The sequence below is a fragment of the Magallana gigas genome, chromosome 1, assembly GCF_963853765.1.
Source record: "Magallana gigas chromosome 1, xbMagGiga1.1, whole genome shotgun sequence".
Classification (NCBI taxonomy): Eukaryota; Metazoa; Mollusca; class Bivalvia; order Ostreida; family Ostreidae; genus Magallana; species Magallana gigas.
The window spans coordinates 27,456,824-27,481,121 of record NC_088853.1 but is presented as its reverse complement, the minus strand read 5'-3'; the positions used below and the strand labels follow the sequence as shown (position 1 = coordinate 27,481,121).

Genomic DNA, 24,298 nt, shown 5'->3' with positions numbered 1-24,298 from the left:
TTGTTCAAAAGTCTTCTTCTCAAAAACCATTAAGATAGAAAAGCTGGAACTTGTGTTGAAACATCCTCAGATAGTGTGAGTGAAATTTGTTTAAATCGTTAGGATGGGGCCACAATGGGGGATGATTACTTGCAAAGGAATACATGTACTGTATATAGAGAAAGTCTTTTAAAATCTTCTTCTCAAAAAACCATTTGGCCAGAGAAGCTCAACTTTGTGTGGAAGCATTCTCAAACAGACGTAGTGGAGATTAAAGTTTGTTCAAATCACGATCCCCCGGAATAAGATGGGATATAAAGTTTTACATAACAATACATAGAGAAAATCTTTATAGTTTTTCTCCGAAAAAAACCATAAGGACAGAAAAGCTGAAAATTTGTGGAAGCATCCTCAGATAGTGTAAAGTTAAGTTTGTTTAAATCATGGTCAAGAATATATATAGAATAAAAATCTTTAAAAATCTTCTCAAATTTAATCAGCCAAAAAAAGATAAAACTTGTGTGGAAGCATCCTCATGAAGTGTAGATTCAAGTGTGTTCAAATCATGCCTCCCTGGAGTAGGGTGGGGAAGCAATTGTGGTGAAAATTTTACATAAGACTAAATATAGAGAATTTTTTAAAAATATTCTCAAAAACCAATTTGCGTTTAAAGCTTAAACTTCCAGGGAAGTATCCTCATGTGTGTAAATTAAGTTTGTTCAAACCATGACCCCGGGGGTAGGGTGGGGCCACAATGGCCGGTGGGATCAATTGTTTTGCATGGGAAGATAAGAAAAAAATATCTAAAATTCCTCTGAAAAATGATTCCGTCAAAAAATGCTGAAACTTACGTGAAAGCACAGGTTGTATAGATTAAAGTTAGAACAAATCATGATTCTCTGGAAAAAATTGGAGGGGTGATTTTTGAATACGAATAGAGAAAAATCTTCCTACAAATACTAAACTACAAAAGGAGCTTGTTTTTTACCGTAAAAAAAATAACTGGATAGAAGTTGGCAGTTTCTTAACTTTTGCGCAAGCTCTACTATGTCTACTGTACTAAATTGTTATAATATTTTCATTTTGATATTGCAGTGCTGAATTGATCAGAGTTTGGCTATTATTGCTCAGGTGAACGATGTGGTTCCCGGGCCTCTTGTTTATAACCGATTATATACATGTATTTAAGAATAATTGAGAAAAATATCCTACATTTGTTTAAGTCATTGTCTGTTTGGCAAATTTATGTTTGGATAGAAATAAATCAATAAAGTTCCATGGAAAGTGAAAAAAAAACACTGTACAAATAAATAATATTTATTAGGTTTTCTGTTTATTATGCACACAATCAACGAGACCCTCTCTCTATAAATATTCCTTTTTTAAATTGAATATTATAGTTGATGATTAAGAAAGACGACCTCGTCATTGTAAAAATTTGCGATGTCTTTCCAGAAACTGGCGTCTTAATTCCTCCGTTTCTAGATTTACGTATATTATTCTGAGCACATGGCCAGGATCCAATCTTTCTATTTCTGGTGGCAGTGTTGTGTGGTCGTAGGGACTTCTTTTGTTATTGACTCCACGCTCTACGTTCCCATTTAGCTCATTTGTTCGTTGAAAGAGGCCATGGTCTGGAAATTGTGCAATTTCCTCTTTTGACAAACGGATGCTCCATTCTTTTTCGCAGACACAACCATTGGGTTTTCGTGGGCATACACAGAACTGTAAACTTGATCCGTCGTCGTCGTCATTGGGTGGTTCTAGATGTTTGGGATTCCTAACAAAGACAAAACAACGGTCCAAAACAAAGTGGCACGAAATAAAAAATCATTTACACAACAAACAGACATTAATTTCTACTTAAAATGCGGGGGGGGGGGGGTTGGTTAACTAAAAAACCTGAACAAATGAAAAGTCTACAATAAAAAAGAAGAAAAAAGAAAATTTCATTTTAGAACACAGTATATCCGGGGGGTTTTTTCGCGTGTCACAAAATTTTGCGAAAATGGGGAAAATGTGTAGCATTTTTAATTTGCGCCAGTCATTTTTTGCGATTTAAAAAGTTCCTTATAGAAAATAATACAGAATATAATTTCTGCGTGTTAAATAACTTGCAATTCAAAAGACATCGCGAAACAAGCGAAAATTAGATAATTGCGAAAATTACCGGATCTACGGTATTGTAGAATTTTTTTTCTTTAGTATATGGTGGCATGTTTTTAGTAAGATTCCAATCTAAATGTTCATTTGAGACAGTACAGCTGAAAAACATGTGTTATTTACCCATTGTATCGTTAGGAAAAATGAATTAACGCGTTGGTTGTGACAGTTGAAGTACAAAAATATCCCTTTCAAAAACCTAATTAAAGTAATTATGAGCTTCCGGAAATTAGAGGGTCGTACCAACCGGAATCATCTTATATCGTTTATTTGTACCACGTGGATTTTGATTGACATTATTTGACACTTGCTGAAAACTACAGGATCTTCTCCCCACTACAGTCATCATGGAATACGAGGTGATAAGGACTCTAAACAGAACACATCACCTTCTCCTTAGATAATAAATGGTATACAAATTTCAGTTCATTTTAATATAAGCAGACATAAATATGTCAAATAACCTTTCAAGGAGCCCTTCTTACAAAATGAATCTAGTTTGTATAGCAACTCTTGTGATAAAGTTTAAAAAAGAAGACGCAAAATACATACTTATATAATAATGATAATTCTGGTTATTTTAAAATTTTTGAACAATTATTACCTGAAGTAAAAAAGACACCAAACCTGTCCAGGAGAACCTTTGCAAGCCCTGCTGGTGTTTGATTTGTTAATACACATACGTAGTAGGAAAGAAGGCGAAACTCCATAACACGTTACGATGTCTTTGTTTAATTATTTATGGACCATCATTAATTCTTTATTAAAATGAAATATATCAATTAATTTAATTTTCCGAAAGCTTATATATGTATGAGTAGTACAAATATACCGGACCCGATTGGATTTTTTCAAGTCTGGTTTATAATAGGATGCACCATATTGTCTCTTTATTTCATCATCTAGTCTTGCCACTTTAGTAAGTCATATGGAAATTATTTTATCTTTTCGATAAAAATTGTCATTAGATTTTAGCTGTAAATTAACCAGAACACGAAAAACATTTTTTAAATAGTCATGGCTTGTTTTAGACTTTTTAAAAATTTATGAAGTAAGCATTGTTACATGTTTTTTCTCAAACTTTAGAATTTTTTTTAAAATTAAAGTTAACTTTATAAAGAGCGTGAAAGGCATTTAAGGTTACGAAATAACTTACAGAAATTATTATTGTTCTTACTAGAAGTACAGGTACAATAAGTTGGCAATCGCTACCATACATTATCTGAAGGATTGGGCAGCTATTACCGTTCGTTATTTTTGAATAACAGACAGAGGTTTAATTTTTTAAACTTTCTATTTTTACTCTAGGTGTTGAACATTGTAATTATTTAGCTCGCCTGAGCCGAAGGCTAAGTTGAGATTTGTCCGTTGTCTGTCGTCGGTGTTGTAAACTTTTCACGATTTCATCTTTTTCTCTAGAACTACTGGGCCAATTTTAACCAAAGTTGGCACGAACAATTACAGGGTTAAGGGGACTTAAGTTTGTTAAAATAAGGGTCTCACCCTCTTTTAAGGGGAGACAATCTACAATTATTGAGAATTTGTTCGTATTGTTCAAAAGTCTTCTTCTCAAAAACCATTAAGATAGAAAAGCTGGAACTTGTGTTGAAACATCCTCAGATAGTGTGAGTGAAATTTGTTTAAATCGTTAGGATGGGGCCACAATGGGGGATGATTACTTGCAAAGGAATACATGTACTGTATATAGAGAAAGTCTTTTAAAATCTTCTTCTCAAAAAACCATTTGGCCAGAGAAGCTCAACTTTGTGTGGAAGCATTCTCAAACAGACGTAGTGGAGATTAAAGTTTGTTCAAATCACGATCCCCCGGAATAAGATGGGATATAAAGTTTTACATAACAATACATAGAGAAAATCTTTATAGTTTTTCTCCGAAAAAAACCATAAGGACAGAAAAGCTGAAAATTTGTGGAAGCATCCTCAGATAGTGTAAAGTTAAGTTTGTTTAAATCATGGTCAAGAATATATATAGAATAAAAATCTTTAAAAATCTTCTCAAATTTAATCAGCCAAAAAAAGATAAAACTTGTGTGGAAGCATCCTCATGAAGTGTAGATTCAAGTGTGTTCAAATCATGCCTCCCTGGAGTAGGGTGGGGAAGCAATTGTGGTGAAAATTTTACATAAGACTAAATATAGAGAATTTTTTAAAAATATTCTCAAAAACCAATTTGCGTTTAAAGCTTAAACTTCCAGGGAAGTATCCTCATGTGTGTAAATTAAGTTTGTTCAAACCATGACCCCGGGGGTAGGGTGGGGCCACAATGGCCGGTGGGATCAATTGTTTTGCATGGGAAGATAAGAAAAAAATATCTAAAATTCCTCTGAAAAATGATTCCGTCAAAAAATGCTGAAACTTACGTGAAAGCACAGGTTGTATAGATTAAAGTTAGAACAAATCATGATTCTCTGGAAAAAATTGGAGGGGTGATTTTTGAATACGAATAGAGAAAAATCTTCCTACAAATACTAAACTACAAAAGGAGCTTGTTTTTTACCGTAAAAAAAATAACTGGATAGAAGTTGGCAGTTTCTTAACTTTTGCGCAAGCTCTACTATGTCTACTGTACTAAATTGTTATAATATTTTCATTTTGATATTGCAGTGCTGAATTGATCAGAGTTTGGCTATTATTGCTCAGGTGAACGATGTGGTTCCCGGGCCTCTTGTTTATAACCGATTATATACATGTATTTAAGAATAATTGAGAAAAATATCCTACATTTGTTTAAGTCATTGTCTGTTTGGCAAATTTATGTTTGGATAGAAATAAATCAATAAAGTTCCATGGAAAGTGAAAAAAAAACACTGTACAAATAAATAATATTTATTAGGTTTTCTGTTTATTATGCACACAATCAACGAGACCCTCTCTCTATAAATATTCCTTTTTTAAATTGAATATTATAGTTGATGATTAAGAAAGACGACCTCGTCATTGTAAAAATTTGCGATGTCTTTCCAGAAACTGGCGTCTTAATTCCTCCGTTTCTAGATTTACGTATATTATTCTGAGCACATGGCCAGGATCCAATCTTTCTATTTCTGGTGGCAGTGTTGTGTGGTCGTAGGGACTTCTTTTGTTATTGACTCCACGCTCTACGTTCCCATTTAGCTCATTTGTTCGTTGAAAGAGGCCATGGTCTGGAAATTGTGCAATTTCCTCTTTTGACAAACGGATGCTCCATTCTTTTTCGCAGACACAACCATTGGGTTTTCGTGGGCATACACAGAACTGTAAACTTGATCCGTCGTCGTCGTCATTGGGTGGTTCTAGATGTTTGGGATTCCTAACAAAGACAAAACAACGGTCCAAAACAAAGTGGCACGAAATAAAAAATCATTTACACAACAAACAGACATTAATTTCTACTTAAAATGCGGGGGGGGGGGGGGGGTTGGTTAACTAAAAAACCTGAACAAATGAAAAGTCTACAATAAAAAAGAAGAAAAAAGAAAATTTCATTTTAGAACACAGTATATCCGGGGGGTTTTTTCGCGTGTCACAAAATTTTGCGAAAATGGGGAAAATGTGTAGCATTTTTAATTTGCGCCAGTCATTTTTTGCGATTTAAAAAGTTCCTTATAGAAAATAATACAGAATATAATTTCTGCGTGTTAAATAACTTGCAATTCAAAAGACATCGCGAAACAAGCGAAAATTAGATAATTGCGAAAATTACCGGATCTACGGTATTGTAGAATTTTTTTTCTTTAGTATATGGTGGCATGTTTTTAGTAAGATTCCAATCTAAATGTTCATTTGAGACAGTACAGCTGAAAAACATGTGTTATTTACCCATTGTATCGTTAGGAAAAATGAATTAACGCGTTGGTTGTGACAGTTGAAGTACAAAAATATCCCTTTCAAAAACCTAATTAAAGTAATTATGAGCTTCCGGAAATTAGAGGGTCGTACCAACCGGAATCATCTTATATCGTTTATTTGTACCACGTGGATTTTGATTGACATTATTTGACACTTGCTGAAAACTACAGGATCTTCTCCCCACTACAGTCATCATGGAATACGAGGTGATAAGGACTCTAAACAGAACACATCACCTTCTCCTTAGATAATAAATGGTATACAAATTTCAGTTCATTTTAATATAAGCAGACATAAATATGTCAAATAACCTTTCAAGGAGCCCTTCTTACAAAATGAATCTAGTTTGTATAGCAACTCTTGTGATAAAGTTTAAAAAAGAAGACGCAAAATACATACTTATATAATAATGATAATTCTGGTTATTTTAAAATTTTTGAACAATTATTACCTGAAGTAAAAAAGACACCAAACCTGTCCAGGAGAACCTTTGCAAGCCCTGCTGGTGTTTGATTTGTTGATACACATACGTAGTAGGAAAGAAGGCGAAACTCCATAACACGTTACGATGTCTTTGTTTAATTATTTATGGACCATCATTAATTCTTTATTAAAATGAAATATATCAATTAATTTAATTTTCCGAAAGCTTATATATGTATGAGTAGTACAAATATACCGGACCCGATTGGATTTTTTCAAGTCTGGTTTATAATAGGATGCACCATATTGTCTCTTTATTTCATCATCTAGTCTTGCCACTTTAGTAAGTCATATGGAAATTATTTTATCTTTTCGATAAAAATTGTCATTAGATTTTAGCTGTAAATTAACCAGAACACGAAAAACATTTTTTAAATAGTCATGGCTTGTTTTAGACTTTTTAAAAATTTTATTGTTATACTTTATCTTTAAAAGAGTATCTAAGATATATTTTTTTTACTGTGTACTCACCGTTCCTGACTCCTTGGTTGGCCATCATCCTGCTTCAGGATGAGCGAGTCTTTGATGACGTCATCATATGTTGCCGCAACTGTAAATAAAAGCGTCAAAATTGCTGACTGCAACCCGAAGTTGACCATCTTCTACAGCTCTGTGAACGGAGTGAAATGTAACCGTGAGCGCGACTTTTATATACAGAACTTTCTATAACAAAACAAAAGGTGAGACCAGAAATTGTATTATAACAAAAGATGGCAAAGGGCGAGACAAGAAGAGACACAATGTCTTAATTAACGTCCCCTACGCAAAAAGGGATCAGGTGCGGATTGCAATCGAAAAACGCATGTTCTCTTGGTACATCAAAAACATAGAACAACTTTTGGTTTTGTTGGTTTCATTTCAGACCTAAAAGCATCGTTAATCATTCAAACTTGTCTATTTCTGGCTTTCGAGATTGTACGATTCACGAATAAACAACAGATTCTGATATCTCTAATTTTTATTTTATTCTAAAGGAATTATTAGAATGTGTTAACATAAATTAAGGTGGTCAAATTGTTTTGTCGCCGAAGGTGTCGTCACAATGTCTAGCGTACGACTTAATAATGGGTTCGACTAGTCAGGAATATTTTTCTTAAACAAAAATATAATTCGTCTGAACAGCTGCACATCGTCGAACTCATCACTGTTTTGGTCCTTTAGTTAATTAAAAAATACCCCTTCTTCTGCCATTTTATTTCATAGGCGCGCTCCTCGTCTTCATTTTAGTATTGAAACATTGCATCCATAAACTATTTTTATCGTAAAGGAATGAAATATTTGCATTACTCAGATTTGGATGGGGAGCGCCTATGGTCATTTTTTTGCATAAAAAAATTTAAGCATTTTTTTTCAGCTCTGTTGCATGTACTATTCTTATGAAAAACTGAATAAACGTTTTGAACTATAGTAGAACTGAGGGATGAATAACTGATCACCTATCCCCCCACCCAAACATAAAAAAAAGATCGATTGATTTTAAATCATGAGACAGATTTTTTAACTTTTAAGAGGGCTTAATGGCCGTGACCATTTTCACAGAGTATTGATCTTTTTTAGTAGAAAAAAAATATAAAAATATAAGAAAATAATTTGAAAGTCAAAATTTATGGGTTGCTCTTTAGTTAACGGTATTTCTTAAATTTTATATCAATTTGATGGTTAACATTTTGACCATCAAGCCTCTTTAACAGATGTTTCACTAACCGTATCTTGTTTAGATTAGAATGTAAAATGTTATAAACATTAAGGTAGAATAGCACACCTGGAAAAAGTCACTCGATAATTAAAAGGAAATTTTTTGATAATGAAATATATAATGATATATAAACGGTATAAATGTCAAATAAGCGAACAATTTGCAGTTTGGGGACAAAATATGAATATCTAAAATGATTATTCAGTAAGTAACAACAAACGACCCCGCGGGGTTTGAACCCGGGATGTACGGATCACAAGTCCGACACTTAATCCACTCGCCTATGGAGTAAGTTACATGTTTCAATTATAAAATCCTATATCTAATAAAACGAAATGTCGTTTCGATCAGCGGTCAGCCATTTTGTGATGATGTGTTATTCCAACTTAAGTTGTATTGTTTATGAATATCTTTTTAAATTAAGGCATAAGGAATCATTCTTTGAGTATTATGAGGTGATCGAATACAGATAGGGGTGTTCAAATCAAATGAAGCCCGAACTTCTTTATGACAAATTTGATCACGACCAACCGCACTTGATCACATCATGAAATTCATATAATGACACATATAATTGTAGAGATTGTCTATTTTAAGTGCATAAAGGTCACACAAAAATTTATGCAGCTTCGTACATAGTAATTTCGTAATCACTCTATTCAGTGGGACCATTTTGCATAATTAAGAACACTATTTGAAGAAATAAATTTGCTTAATCAAAAATACTGACAACAAATCCTAATCAGGCTGAAATCGCATTTTAGGTTGAAAAAGGTCAAATTAAATTGGCCATTACTCAGAGGAATGAACATTGACCTCCCATTACCTTTGTATTTTTAAGTGTTTTGTCTACAGATTTCAATGATATACTTCTCAAAAAATTCTTCATACAAGAACATTAACGAGTTGGATACCTTAAACATAAAGATAAGATTTATATTCAGTTTTAGGATCTTAGACATCCAAAAGTGGTCAGATCTAATTCGAGTGGTCATAGCTTTTTCGCAACCTTTTACTTTTATGCTGTTAAGTGCGAAGTAATAGCTTTTTTTTAAATTTGCATTGCGTTTTTATTTAAAAGTAAAACTAACCTTCATGTGTTAATAAATATCATTATCTCGCGTTAGTTTTAAAATAACCTAACTCGACATCATCGGTTTTGGTATAGTAACCAACCAGCATGCATGAGACTTGAGCAATAATGTTTGACTATTTTTGATTTTCGAGGAGGCTGTGGCTTTTAACGAATTTCTGAAGAAAAAGTCAATAGAAACGAAGTCTATACATTTTTTTTCTTTTCTAAATAGTTCTTCTACATTAACTTGTACCACAATACCTTACATTGAAAACACTTTTTATATCGTCCCTTGACAAAGCCGTTTTGTTGGCATGCTAATTTTTTTTTCCATTTGGTGACTTTTTATTCAAGAAAAGGAAATCATGTTGTCCACAACAAATTCCCACTTCCCCCTGAGAAATTAGGATTAGGGTGTACAGAAATTCAACTGTACATTGGAAGTAGTAAAACCGCATACAAGACTACCCTATCAAAACAATTCTATTTTCTAAAACATGATATCAACATAAGCAGTCTGGTGACTTGATTGATTTGAACATACTTTTTTGTATATATAACATACATATACAAATGATTATGACATAAGTTCTAACAACTTACGAGGCCCATTAAACATAAAGATAAGATTTATATTCAGTTTTAGGATCTTAGACATCCAAAAGTGGTCAGATCTAATTCGAGTGGTCATAGCTTTTTCACAACCTATTACTTTGATGCAGTTTAGTGCTAAGTTATAGCTTTTTTTAAAATTTGGATTGCGTTTTTATTCAAAAGTAACATTAACCGCCATGTGTTAATAAATATCATTATCTCGCGTTAGTTTTGAAATTACCTAACTTTAGACAACATCGGTTAAGGTATAGTAAACAACCAGCATGCATGAAACTTGAGCAATAATGTTTGAGTATCTTTGATTTTCGAGGAGGCTGTGGCTTTTAACGAATTGCTGAAAAAAAGTTAGTATAAACGAAGTCTATACCTCTTATTTCTTTTCTAAATAGTTCTTCTACATTAACTTGTACCACAATACCTTGCATTGAAAATAAGTTTTACATCATCCCTTGACAAAACCATTTTGTTGGGATGTTAAGTTTTTTCATTTGGTGACTTTTTATTCTAGAAAAGGAAATTATGTTGTCCACAACAAATTCCCACTACCCCCTGAGAAATTAGGATTAGGATGAACGGAAATTCAATTGTACAATGGAAGTAGTAAAACTTCATGCAAGACTACCATATCGAAACAATTTTATTCTCTAAAACATTATATCAACATATACAGTCTGAAGATTTGATTGATTTGAAAATATTTTAATGTATATACGAGGGCTGTCCAAAAAGTTCGTGGACAATCGCGTTTTCGTTATTTTAAACGGGTTGATATATGCATATTGTATACCAAAATATTTGTCATAAAATTTCAAATAAAACAAAAGTGGTTTTGAATGTTTTTCATAGAAATAAACTGAAATCGTACAGTGCTCTTATTTATATACATATGCATTATTATACACTATATTCAGATATTATAATACTTTCCTGATAAATGCGCCCTTATTTTGAATAAAATTACATGTGTCCACGAACTTTTTGGACAACCCTTGTATATATTACACACATATACAAATGATTATGACATAAGTTCTAACAACTTACGAGGGCCATTCTGAAACAGTTTGATACATAGCGTTTGAAGTTTAAATGTGCTTGTTAATGTGTGCTATTGTAACACAATTAAAACTAAAAACAAAAAAAAGTTAGATGCAAAAAAATAATGTTTTACCAGAGTGTTAAATATTTTAATCTAACGAGAACAAAATGTGAACTCCCAATGGGATTGCTGGTCAAACTGGACATTTACTTCCGTTTATCGTTTAAGGAATATTTATTAATACTGTGGAATCATTTAAATTCGTGGGGCCAATTTTCGTGGATTGTTGGGTTTTTGCTTATTCGTGGGGATGAAATTTCGTGGATGTGTTAGTTTTCAGTTTTAATAACTCTTTTAGAACGTGTTTTCGTGGAGGACGTAAATTCGTGGGGGAGGACTACCCACGATAACCACGAAAATTGGGCCACCACGAATTCTAATGTATCCACAGTAATTTGGAGAATAACCTAAAAACGAACTACGTAATATTCTTATATCTAATTATGCATGATATAAGTCTGTTCAACGTATACACATTTGGTTTGAAATGAATATTCTTTTGTTAGCATAAATATACTGATAAATCAACCTGCCTCTTTTGCAGTGAAAGCCCTGGCGTGTTATGTCGCCCGAGAAAACATGTAACATATGATGTATAACATTTTGAAAGATCACAATCGGCTAACGAACGCATTTATTTAACTTCCCAGTGTATTTCATTAACACGTGTTCATTTTTTTAAATAAAAAATCATATAAACGTTTAGCAAAAGGTCATTTAATCTGTTTTTCAAATTGTCTCAATGATTCTAAATAACGATGACGTTAATTTGCGTTACTGTTGTCGAAATGCATAACTGGACACAAAAATATGGCTCGTCTATCAAACAATGACAATTTCGTTAAAAAAAAAAATGAACGATTTTAATTTTTGCTAAACTGTTTAGCGGCTAGCTCTTTAAATTACGAAAAAAATAAAGTCATTAATATGCAGAATAATTGCATTAGAAGATGATATAACAGTTTCGGGAGGGCAATAGAAATACATGTATTTCCTATGAAAGGTAATATATTATATAAATAGTGCCTGTTTGGGAGGGTAAGAGTTGAAATTGACACCCCGAGAAAACCATTGTCAACCGACGCGAAGCACTATTTATTCTATTATACTGAATGTCTTCAGTACATAGAAAATTTTGTGTTTTTATATAGAAATGACGTGAATTTTATGGCGAACCGTACGCGCATAATTTACACGCATGTAACAATTCGTTGTGTTGCCCGTTGCCAAGGGTGTTGCTAACGCTGAGGGTAATAGAACGGATTACCAACTGCGTCTAAACCAATCAGATTTCAGTATTTAACATGAAAGTATAATTAAATCTTTGTGATGTGTTTCAGCAGATTTGAAAGCAGGGGAATAAAATCATCTCCTGTTTGACATAACGAGAACACTTAATAAAAAATGTTATATAATTTGTTTCTGAATAGCACATCAAAGAACATTTGATATCTAAGAACAAATGAACAAGAAATCCACGAAAAATCGTTGGTTAACAAATATTTATTCATTACGGTACTCGGCTTCAATTTCGTGTTATAGCCAGAAAAAAGTGATACCGAATATTGAAAACAAACCTCTTTTACCTGTCTATAGACATTTCATGTACAATTATATTAGGTTTTGTCGACAATGTTTTAAAGGAAATAATATAATTTAGGTTTTGCTGTTGATTGTTTACTTACCTCTCTTAAATGTTTATTTTTATTATCGTCTTAGTAAAGCATTTCCCTGTATAGGAGGACCAAGTGAGTTGTTTTTGATTGGTTGATACAGGCACCAGTGAGCTTCCTACCCTGGACACAATAGACAATTACATGGCCAAGCTCCACAACCTGATCCTGGACTCCCCCCAGGACCATCAGGCCCTCATATCCATGGTCAGGGACGTGATTGGTCGGCTAAATATAGACCAGTAAGTCACATGACCTGTTCAAGTATATATAGTAGCTGGTTAATTTATTTTCTCTGTGGTCAGGGATTCAAATATAGACCAATGTCAGGGACATGATTAGTCAGCTGAATATAGACATACCGGTATATACATAAGTCACATGATCTCTTCAAGTAAAGAAGTTACTGGTAGATTATCTGTAGTTAGGGACATCATTGGTAGGTTTGATGTGGACTAGCAAGTCACATGACATGCTCAAATACTGGTATATATAGTAGCTGGTTATTTTAATTTCTCTGTGTTCAGAAATTCAAATGTTAAGTGAGTCACATGACCCTGACCTATTCAAGAAGATGTAGTTAGGAGGGCTGAATGATGATGGCCATTTTTATACTGTATTGATCTCCTTCAGAAGAAATTTAAAGTTCTATATAAAGAAACGGAGAAAAAAAACCTCAAATTTAAAATCTAAATTTTATGGATTTTTTCTTGACGAATGCCCATACATGATCGGACAAGCTACTGAAAAATTAAAATATCAATAAATCTGATATATTTTTTAAAAATAATTTAAAACAATATACATTTAACGTATTATTGATTTTTAACCTATAAACATGTTCAATACTTGAAATATGTTGACTCAAACAGGCGTATACATAACAAAACCTGCAAATACTGTCATTTTTTAAAACTTCAAGGCATTTTCATTCATAGAGTGGGTTTGTGCTCCATATTTTTCTCATAGTCCAAATAAGGTTTGTTGGAAAACAAACTGATTTCAATCAATAAAAAACGTGGAGAGATGACCCACTATACATTTAAAATATCATTTTGTATCCCAACAATTGAACGTATTGAAAAAATAATACAAGTCCTTAAACTCGTGGTCAAAGTCACACATAATATTTAAACAGCTTACTTTGTTATGTCTGAAATGGCTCAGTGGTTAGAGTACCCGACATAAGCTAACTCTAAATATATAGGGTTTTTATGTTAAGGGTTTGATACCGCAAAAATTTCTGGCAATATTTTTTTTCTTATCTTTTGTTAAATTTATTGTTATAAACTGAATATAGTTAAAAATTGTGCATTTGCAAACTTGTACTATAATATATTTGAATAGATTTAATTTGGAAAAAATAAATTCAAAATTGTATTTCACTACTAAACCGAATGAACATTTGCGCCATCTTATTCCCCCATCTTCTTAACAGATATTTAATTAACATCAGTTGTTCAAGTGTAATCTGATAGCCCTTTAATAGCGAGCGCAGCTCGCCGGCGCGCAGCGCCGGCGCGAAGCGAGCTCTACCGGCAAGGCGTGTGTGAATAGAAAATTCGGACTAGTCGCACATTCATTCAACGGATTTTTTTGGCGTCAGTAAATCGGACCAGTAATGCATTGTTTTAATCGTCCCAGTAGTTCTCTGTAATCATGGCAATTTTTATCACTTCACACTCTCACGAGAATCAACAAGACAATAAAAACAATAACGATGTATACTACATACAGCCAGTGCTACCTCTAAAGTTCACCTCAGTACACTCTTAATCAAAAACAATCGAGTGACGTCACAAAGGTTTACACATTGATCCGATAGATTTTTTCGGAGTCAGTAAATTTTGACCCACAATTCATAGTACCAATGGTTTCCAACCTCACGTTCTCACGAGAATCAAAGTAATTAAAACTTTTTAGAAGCATATAAGATGTGTAATTTTAAGAACACCATGCTTTTTGAGTAATAAAACAGTATACTTCGCGTATTTTTTTTTCTCAGGGGAGTTTTGAAGAGTCAGGCGACACTTAACCAACGTCAGCTTTGACGTCACAATAAGCACTGATAAGGGGAAATTACTCTAATTGAAGTTATTGTAAATCTGCTGATATGAGCAAAATCCTCTCAAAATCTTGCAAAGGCTAAGCTAAAGAACACCTGAAGATTAGAGACATTTCTTCAGATACAGGAAACAGTTGTAAATTGCACTCATTTGGATGAATGCTCACATTTATTTTATTCACTATAATTACGGTAATTTCCTGGAACGTACACGTACAATGTAGCATCGCCCTTTTTTAAAAGGGGGTGGGTGAGTGGATGGCAGCCTCATCCAAAAAATCTTTGCAAGCAAAAAAAAAAAAATCATGAAAATTCTAATCCTTCTGACAGCTCTTTAGCAGTTCAATGGTTTCTTTGTTTTCACTTCCATATATAACATGCGGGGGGGGGGGGCACCATGTTCTTTTAATATGATAAGCAAATATTTGTATAAGCGTAAATAAAAAAAAATATAAAAAAACATTTTTTTTTTTTTTAAAAGTGGAGGGGGCAAATACATGATAAGTCGATTTTCTATGTGTAAATTGAAAAAAAAATGAAATATTATTTTTTTAACATGCGGGGGAGGGGGGGGGGGCTCTATGATGAGTCCAGTTTTATATGTAGGTTTAGGAAAAATTGTTTATGTCTACTGCCAAAAAAAGGGGGGGGATAAACTGACCTTACAATCACTTTATAAGAGGAGATACAGTGCAACGAATATTTATATATTAAAATCTTTATTATTCAACAACATTGTATCTGAGATTAAACTACTGTTCTACTAATAAATAAATAAATTATAATAAATCTTATAAACAATGAATAATGAAAATTTACTGAAAAATAGGTATGTTTTATTTTTTTGCATTCAAATTTTACGTTGTTAATTTTATTTTTATTGATTTATTATAATTGATTGTTTGATCACATGCTGTGCTCGCCCCAACGGTCGCACCGTAAAACATATTATGCAATGTAGGAACAAAATGAAGGCCACTTTTTTCATTCTCTAAGGCTTCATTGACAAAGAGATGTTTTGAATATACTTTTTAGGTCATAACTTTCATTTTCTAAGATCATAAATATTGTTCTATAAAATGTTATGTTTTCATAATCAAGGGGAGTTTGTTTGGTTTTGTCATATATTTATAGTAGAGTAATAAGTTGTGTTTGCATTGTTTTTAGGGATAAGATGTGAGGGGAGAGATGCCCAGACCTATTCTAAGTGTTGTCGCTGAAAACAACACAACTGTTATATATGTTGTATTTGATCTATGTGCTTAATAAAACATGAAACAACAGATGAGTGCAGTTTTTTTGTGTAATTAACTGGCTCGTGAAGACTACCAGTAATGTTCGCGACCAAGCCTTATCCAGACCTGTATTGTTATAAAAACTATAGACTAAGGGTTGGTTCGCGGCGAGAAACATTCACGACGATAAGGCTCTCATTAACCTCGCGAAAATTTCTCGCACGCGAATAAAAGTTGGTTTACAGTAATGTCCACTCCTCAGCAATGTTTATTTTAAGTACATGTATATTGGAATAGTTTTTGTACATGGTGCGTGGATATTGTTATCATATAATAGAGATTTGCTTAATTTTAGATGTTTATAATATCATGTGTATACTATAATTGTCGGACAGAAATGGGATCACAGACAAGGCTTTAAAAAAAAAGGTTGTGTGTTTAGGGTAACCCGACCTAACCTACAAAAATGCCCCGATCCTACCATTTTTAGATGTCTGTTTTTATCCGATTGTGAATTTTATATTATTTCTATTAAAAAATCCGTTTTTAAATATAACACAAACAAACACTCTTAGGATTCATGCAGAAAAAATATGATAAAATTAAAAAAAATCCCTACCTACCTAACCTAATTTTTTCATCAGTGTTACCCTAAACACATACAATTTTTTTATAAGCCCAACAGCAATACATGTGATACATGCTTAATAGTGTAACTTGAACCTCTTATTTGCCATCCAAAACTTTTTTTCTAGTTTTTGAGGCTTTTTATTTTCATTAAAACTCATCTTGACGAATATGCTCTAAAGCCTGTACATCAGAGTAAACATCTTTTGAGAATAAACAATATCTTGAGATTGTTTAGGATGGTAAAATTTTGAAGGTTATAAGACTGGGAATTTAGGACTCTCAGGGCGCCTCTATTTGTTGAGGTAATTATATCTAATGTAATGTTAATAGAGTAATTTTGTTTAAATCGCTTAGCCAGTCTCTAAATCTTACTGAATGTTGGCAAAATCGATGACCTTTCAGTATAGTGCGTGTTCGAACTGCTTTCTGATAAAATCGCAAGACCCCGGTATGATTCTGCAAAGCAGGTTAGGAAATGATTCATTGGACGATGCAGAAACCCTTGTCTCCTTCTAAGTGATTTGCGTGTCATGTTCAAATATGTACCATAAAACGTTCTGAATACTTATGAAACATCATAGCTTGCTTCTGCACATTTCCAATTTTGGTCATATCGTTCCCTTCCTTTACGCGTGCGCACTGCTATTGATCGTTATTTGAAGAAACGCAGATCCGCTGTTGTGTTGATTCTTTTATTTCCCCTTCGCGATAAAGGATTGCAAAGCTAACAAAATATTGTTCGTAAATGTAATACTAGTATTCTGGGTATGGAGATGGGAATGGTTCTGAGAAAAGAACAGTAATGGCGTTACTTTATGAAGTAAGCATTGTTACATGTTTTTTCTCAATTTTTAGAATTTTTTTTAAAATTAAAGTTAACTTTATAAAGAGCGTGAAAGGCATTTAAGGTTACGAAATAACTTACAGAAATTATTATTGTTCTTACTAGAAGTACAGGTACAATAAGTTGGCAGTCGCTACCATACATTATCTGAAGGATTGGGCAGCTATTACCGTTCGTTATTTTTGAATAACAGACAGAGTTTTGTTTTTTTTTTAAACTTTCTCTTTTTACTCTAGGTATTGAACAGTGTAAATTTTTAGCTCGCCTGACCCGAAAGCTAAAGTGAGATTTGTCCGTTGTCTGTCGTCGGTGTCGTAAACTTTTCACGATTTCATCTTTTTCTCTTGAACCACGGGGTTGATTTCAACCAAAGTTGGCACGAACAATTACAGGGTTAAGCGGACTCAAGTTTGTTTAAATAAGGGTCTCACCCTCTTTTAAGGGGAGACAATTTACAATTATTGAGAATTTGTTCGTATTGTTCAAAAGTCTTCTTCTCAAAAACCATTAAGATAGAAAAGCTGGAACTTGTGTTGAAACATCCTCAGATAGTGTGAGTGAAATTTGTTTAAATCGTTAGGATGGGGCCACAATGGGGGATGATTACTTGCAAAGGAATACATGTACTGTATATAGAGAAAGTCTTTTAAAATCTTCTTCTCAAAAAACCATTTGGCCAGAAAAGCTCAACTTTGTGTGGAAGCATTCTCAAACAGACGTAGTGGAGATTATAGTTTGTTCAAATCACGATCCCCTGGAGTAAGATGGGATATAAAGTTTTACATAACAATACATAGAGAAAATCTTTATAGTTTTTCTCGGAAAAAAACAATAAGGACAGAAAAGCTGAAAATTTGTGGAAGCATCCTCAGATAGTGTAAAGTTAAGTTTGTTTAAATCATGGTCCCTGGGAGTTGGGTGGGGCAACAATGGGGGTGGTGGTCAAGTTTTGGTAAGAATATATATAGAATAAAAATCTTAAAAAATCTTCTCCTCAAATTTAATCAGCCAAAAAAAGATAAAACTTGTGTGGAAGCATCCTCATGAAGTGTAGATTCAAGTGTGTTCAAATCATGCCTCCCTGGAGTAGGGTGGGGAAGCAATTGTGGTGAAAATTTTACATAAGACTAAATATAGAGAATTTTTAAAAAATATTCTCAAAAACCAATTTGCGTTTAAAGCTTAAACTTCCAGGGAAGTATCCTCATGTGTGTAAATTAAGTTTGTTCAAACCATGACCCCGGGGGTAGGGTGGGGCCACAATGGCCGGTGGGATCAATTGTTTTACATGGGAAGATAAGAAAAAAATATCTAAAAATCCTCTGAAAAATGATTCCGTCAAAAAATGCTGAAACTTACGTGAAAGCACAGGTTGTATAGATTAAAGTTAGAACAAATCATGATTCTCTGGAAAAAATTGGAGGGGTGATATTTGAATACGAATAGAGAAAAATCTTCCTACAAATACTAAACTACAAAAGGAGCTTGTTTTTTTACCGTAAAAAAATAACTGGATAGAAGTTGGCAGTTTCTTAACTTTTGCGCAAGCTCTACTATGTCTACTGTACTAAATTGTTATAATATTTTCATTTTGATATTGCAGTGCTGAATTGATCAGAGTTTGGCTATTATTGTTAAGGTGAACGATGTGGTTCCCGGGCCTCTTGTTTATAACCGATTATATACATGTATGTAAGAATAATTGAGAAAAATATCCTACATTTGTTTAAGTCATTGTCTGTTTGGCAAATTTATGTTTGGATAGAAATAAATCAATAAAGTTCCATGGAAAGTGAAAAAAAAACCACTGTACAAATAAATAATATTTATTAGGTTTTCTGTTTATTATGCACACAATCAACGTGACCCCCATTCTATAAATATTCCTTTTTTAAGTTGAATATTATAGTTGATGATTAAGAAAGACGACCTCGTCATTGTAAAAATTTGCGATGTCTTTCCAGAAACTGGCGTCTCAATTCCTCCGTTTCTAGATTTACGTATATTATTCTGAGCACATGCCCAGGATCCAATCTTTCTATTTCTGGTGGCAGTGTTGTGTGGTCGTAGGGACTTCTTTTGTTATTGACTCCACGCTCTACGTTCCCATTTAGCTCATTTGTTCGTTGAAAGAGGCCATGGTCTGGAAATTTTGCAATTTCCTCTTTTGACAAACGGATGCTCCATTCTTTTTCGCAGACACAACCACTGGGTTTTCGTGGGCATACACAGAACTGTAAACTGGATCCGTCGTCGTCGTCATTGAGTGGTTCTAGATGTTTGGGATTCCTAACAAAGACAAAGCAACGGTCTAAACAAAGTGGCACGAAATAAAAATCATTTACACAACAAACAGACATTAATTTATACTTAAAATGCGGGTTTTTTGTTGTTGTTTTTTTTTGAAAAACTCGAAAGCTTGAAGACATGAAAAGTCTAAAATAAAAATAGAAAAAATAAATTTCATTTTAGAATACAGTATATCCGGGGTTTTTTTTCGCGTATCAAAAAATTTGCGAAAATGGGGAAAATGTGCAGGATTTTTAATTTGCGCCAGTCATTTTTTGCGATTTAAAAAGCTCCTTATAGAAAATAATACAGAATATAATTTCTGCGTATCAAATAACTTGCAATTCAAAAGACATCGCGAACAAAGCGAAAATTAAATCATTGCGAAAATTACCGGATCTACGGTATTGTAGAATTTTTTTCTTTAGTATATGGTGACATGTTTTTAGTAAGATTCCAATCTAAATGTTCATTTGAGACACCACAGCTGAAAAACATGTGTGATTTACCCATTGTATCGTTAGGAAAAAGGAATTAACGTTGGTTGTGACAACTGAAGTACAAAAATATCTCTTTCAAAAAGCTGTTTAATGTAATTATGAGCTTCCGGAAATTGAAGGGTCGTACAAATCGGATTCAGTTTATATCGTTTATCTGTACCACGTGGATTTTGATTTATATTATATGACACTTGCTGAAAACTACAAGATCTTCGCCCCAGAACGGTCGTCATGGAATACGGGGTGATAAGGACTCTCTAAACCGAACACATCACCTTCTCCTTAGATAATAAATGGTATACCAATTTCAGTTCATTTTAATATAAACAGACATAAATATGTCAAATAACCTTTCAAGATCGAGCCCCACTTACAAAATGAATTTAGTTTGTATAGCAACTCTTGTGATAAAGTTTTAAAAAGAAAAAAGAAAACGCAAAATACATACTTATATAATAATGATAATTCTGGTTATTTTAAAATTTTTGAACAATTATTACCTGAAGTAAAAAAGACACCAAACCTGTCCAGGAGAACCTTTGCAAGCCCTGCTGGTATTTGATTTGTTAATACACATACGTAGTATGAAAGAAAGCGAATCTCCATAACACGTTACGATGTCTATGTTTAATTATTTATGGACCATCATTAATTCTTTATTAAAATGAAATATATCAATTGATTTAATTTTCCGAAAGCTTATATATGTATGAGTAGTACAAAAATACCGGACCCGATTGGATTTTTTCAAGTCTGGTTTATAATAGGATGCACCATACTGTCTCTTTATTTCGTCATCTAGTCTTGCCACTTAAGTAAGTAATAAGGAAATTATTCTATCTTTTCGATAAAAATTGTCATTAGATTTGAACTGTAAATTAACCAGAACACGAAAAACATTTTTTAAATAGTCATGGCTTGTTTTAGACTTTTTAAAAATTTTATTGTTATACTTTATCTTTAAAAGAGTATCTTAAAGATATATTTTTTACTATGTAGTTAACTTACCGTTCCTCACTCCTTGGTTGGCCATCATACTGCTTCAGGATGAGCGAATCTTTGACGACGTCATCATATGTTGCCGCAACTGTAAATAAAAGCGTCAAAATTGCTGACTGCAACCCGAAGTTGACCATCTTCTACAGCTCTGTGAACGAAGTGAAATGTAACCGTGAGCGCGACTTTTATATAGAGAACTTTCTATAACAAAACAAAAGGTGAGACCAGAAAGTGTATTATAACAAAAGATGGCAAAGAGCGAGACAAGAAGAAACACAATGTCTTAATTAACGTCCCCTACGCATAAAGGGATCAGGTGCGGATTGCAATCGAAAAACGCATGTTCTCTTGGTACATCAAAAACAAAGAACAACTTTTGGTTTTGTTGGTTACATTTCAGACCCAAAAGCATCGTTAATCATTCAAACTTGTCTATTTCTGGCTTTCGAGATTGTTTGAATCACGTATAAATAACAGATTCTGATATCTCTAATTTGTTTGATTCTAAAGAAATTATTGGAATGTGTTAACATAAATTAAGGTGGTCAAATTGTTTTGTCGACGAAGGTGTCGTCAGAATGTCTAGCGTACGACTTAATTATGGGTTCGACTAATCAGGAATATTTTTCTTAAACAAAAATAAATTTGTCTATACAGCTGCATCGAACTCACCATTGTTTTGCTCCTTTAATTAGTTAATTAAAAATACCCCTTCTTCTGCCATTTTATTTGATAGGTGCGCTCCCTATCTTAATTAAAGTATTGAAACATTGCATCCATAAACTGTTTTTTTCGTAAAGGAAGAAATATTTGCATTTCTCAGATTTGGATGGGGAGCGCCTATGGTCATTTTTTTACATAAAAAAATTTAAGCATTTTTTTTCAAACTCTGTTGCATGTACTATTCTTATGAAAAACTAAATAAACGCTTTGAACTATAGTAGAACTGAGGGATGAATAACTGATCACCTATCCCCCCACCCAAACATAAAAAAAAGATCGATTGATTTTAAATCATGAGACAGATTTTTTAACTTTTAAGAGGGCTTAATGGCCGTGACCATATTCACAGAGTATTGATCTTCTTTAGTAGAAAAAAAAATATATATAAATATAACCAAATTATTTGAAAAGTCAAAATTTATGGGTTGCTCTTTAGTTAACGGTATTTTATTGGTAAACAAATCATATCTTAATTTTATATCAATTTGATGGTTAACATTTTGACCATCAAGCCTCCTTAACAGATATTTCACTAAACGTATCTTGTTTAGATTAGAATGTAAAATGTTATAAACATTAAGGTAGAATAGCACACCTGGAAAAAGTCACTCGAGAATTAAAAGGAATTTTTTTTGATAATGAAATATATAATGATATATAAACGGTATAAATGTCAAATAAGCGAAAAATTTGCAGTTTGGGGACAAAATATGAATATCTAAAATGATTATTCAGTAAGTAACAACAAAAGACCCCGCGGGATTTGAACCCGGGATGTACGGATCACAAGTCCGACACTTAATCCACTCGCCTATGGAGTAAGTTACATGTTTCAATTATAAAATCCTATATCTAATAAAACGAAATGTCGTTTCGATCAGCGGTCAGCCATTTAATGATGATGTGTTATTCCAACTTAAGTTGTATTGTTTATGAATATCTTTTTAAATTAAGGCATAAGGAATCATTCTTTGAGTATTATGAGGTGATCGAATACAGATAGGGGTGTTCAAATCAAATGAAGCCCGAACTTCTTTATGACAAATTTGATCACGACCAACCGCACTTGATCACATCATGATATTCATATAATGATACATATAATTGTAGAGATTGTCTTTTTTAAGTGCATAAAGGTCACACAAAAATTTATGCAGCTTCGTACATAGTAATTTCGTAATCACTCTATTCAGTGGGACCATTTTGCATAATTAAAAACAATATTTGAAGAAATAAATTTGCTTAATCAAAAATACTGACAACAAATCCTAAAATCCTGAAATCGCATTTTAGGTTGAAAAAGGTCAAATTAAATTGGCCATTACTCAGAGGAATGAACATTGACCTCCCATTACCTTTGTATTTTTAAGTGTTTTGTCTACAGATTTCAATGATATACTTCTCAAAATATTCTTCATACAAGAACATTGACGAGTGGGATACCTTAAACATAAAGATAAGATTTATATTCAGTTTTAGGATCTTAGACATCCAAAAGTGGTCAGATCTAATTCGAGTGGTCATAGCTTTTTCACAACCTATTACTTTGATGCAGTTTAGTGCTAAGTTATAGCTTTTTTTTAAAATTTGGATTGCGTTTTTATTCAAAAGTAACATTAACCGCCATGTGTTTATAAATATCATTATCTCGCGTTAGTTTTGAAATAACCTAACTTTAGACAACATCGGTTTAGGTATAGTAAACAACCAGCATGCATGAAATTTGAGCAATAATGTTTGACTATCTTTGATTTTCGAGGAGGCTGTGGCTTTTAACGAATTGCTGAAGAAAAAGTTAGTATAAACGAAGTCTATACCTCTTATTTCTTTTCTAAATAGTTCTTCTACATTAACTTGTACCACAATACATTGCATTGAAAATACTTTTTACATCATCCCTTGACAAAACCATTTTGTTGGGATGTTAATTTTTTCCATTTGGTGACTTTTTATTCTAGAAAAGGAAATGATGTTGTCCACAACAAATTCCCACTACCCCCTGAGAAATTAGGATTAGGATGAACGGAAATTCAATTGTACATTGGAAGTAGTAAAACTTCATGCAAGACTACCATATCGAAACAATTTTATTCTCTAAAACATTATATCAACATATACAGTCTGAAGATTTGATTGATTTGAACATAGTTTAATGTATATACGAGGGCTGTCTAAAAAGTTCGTGGACAATCGCGTTTTCGTTATTTTAAACAGGTTGATATATGCATATTGTATACCAAAATATTTGTCATAAAATTTCAAATAAAACTAAAGTGGTTTTGAATGTTTTTCATAGAAATAAACCGAAATCGTACAGTGCTCTTATTTTTATACATATGCATTATTATACACTATATTCAGATATTATAATACTTTCCTGAT

The 24,298-nt window shown here is 32.9% G+C and overlaps 3 long non-coding RNA genes across 4 annotated transcripts; 1 reads left to right on the top strand and 2 right to left on the bottom strand.

Annotated features, from left to right (window-relative positions):
* Window positions 1-4,972: 4,972 nt before the first annotated feature.
* Window positions 4,973-7,084, bottom strand: LOC136269868 (uncharacterized). Its single transcript, XR_010707436.1, has 2 exons — window positions 6,945-7,084; window positions 4,973-5,451 (listed from the first exon to the last, which is right to left on the bottom strand). It is a non-coding gene; the product is annotated as an uncharacterized lncRNA (long non-coding RNA).
* Window positions 7,032-15,979, top strand: LOC136269869 (uncharacterized). Of its 2 annotated transcripts, XR_010707438.1 has the most exons (3): window positions 7,032-7,153; window positions 12,678-12,873; window positions 15,864-15,979. It is a non-coding gene; the product is annotated as an uncharacterized lncRNA (long non-coding RNA). The 2 variants fall into 2 exon arrangements; XR_010707437.1 differs by lacking the exon at window positions 7,032-7,153 and having other exon boundaries at window positions 11,262-12,873.
* Window positions 15,980-19,215: 3,236 nt separating this feature from the next.
* Window positions 19,216-21,350, bottom strand: LOC117687509 (uncharacterized). The gene is made up of 2 exons (XR_010707435.1): window positions 21,203-21,350; window positions 19,216-19,694 (listed from the first exon to the last, which is right to left on the bottom strand). It is a non-coding gene; the product is annotated as an uncharacterized lncRNA (long non-coding RNA).
* Between the last annotated feature and the right edge of the window lie 2,948 nt (window positions 21,351-24,298).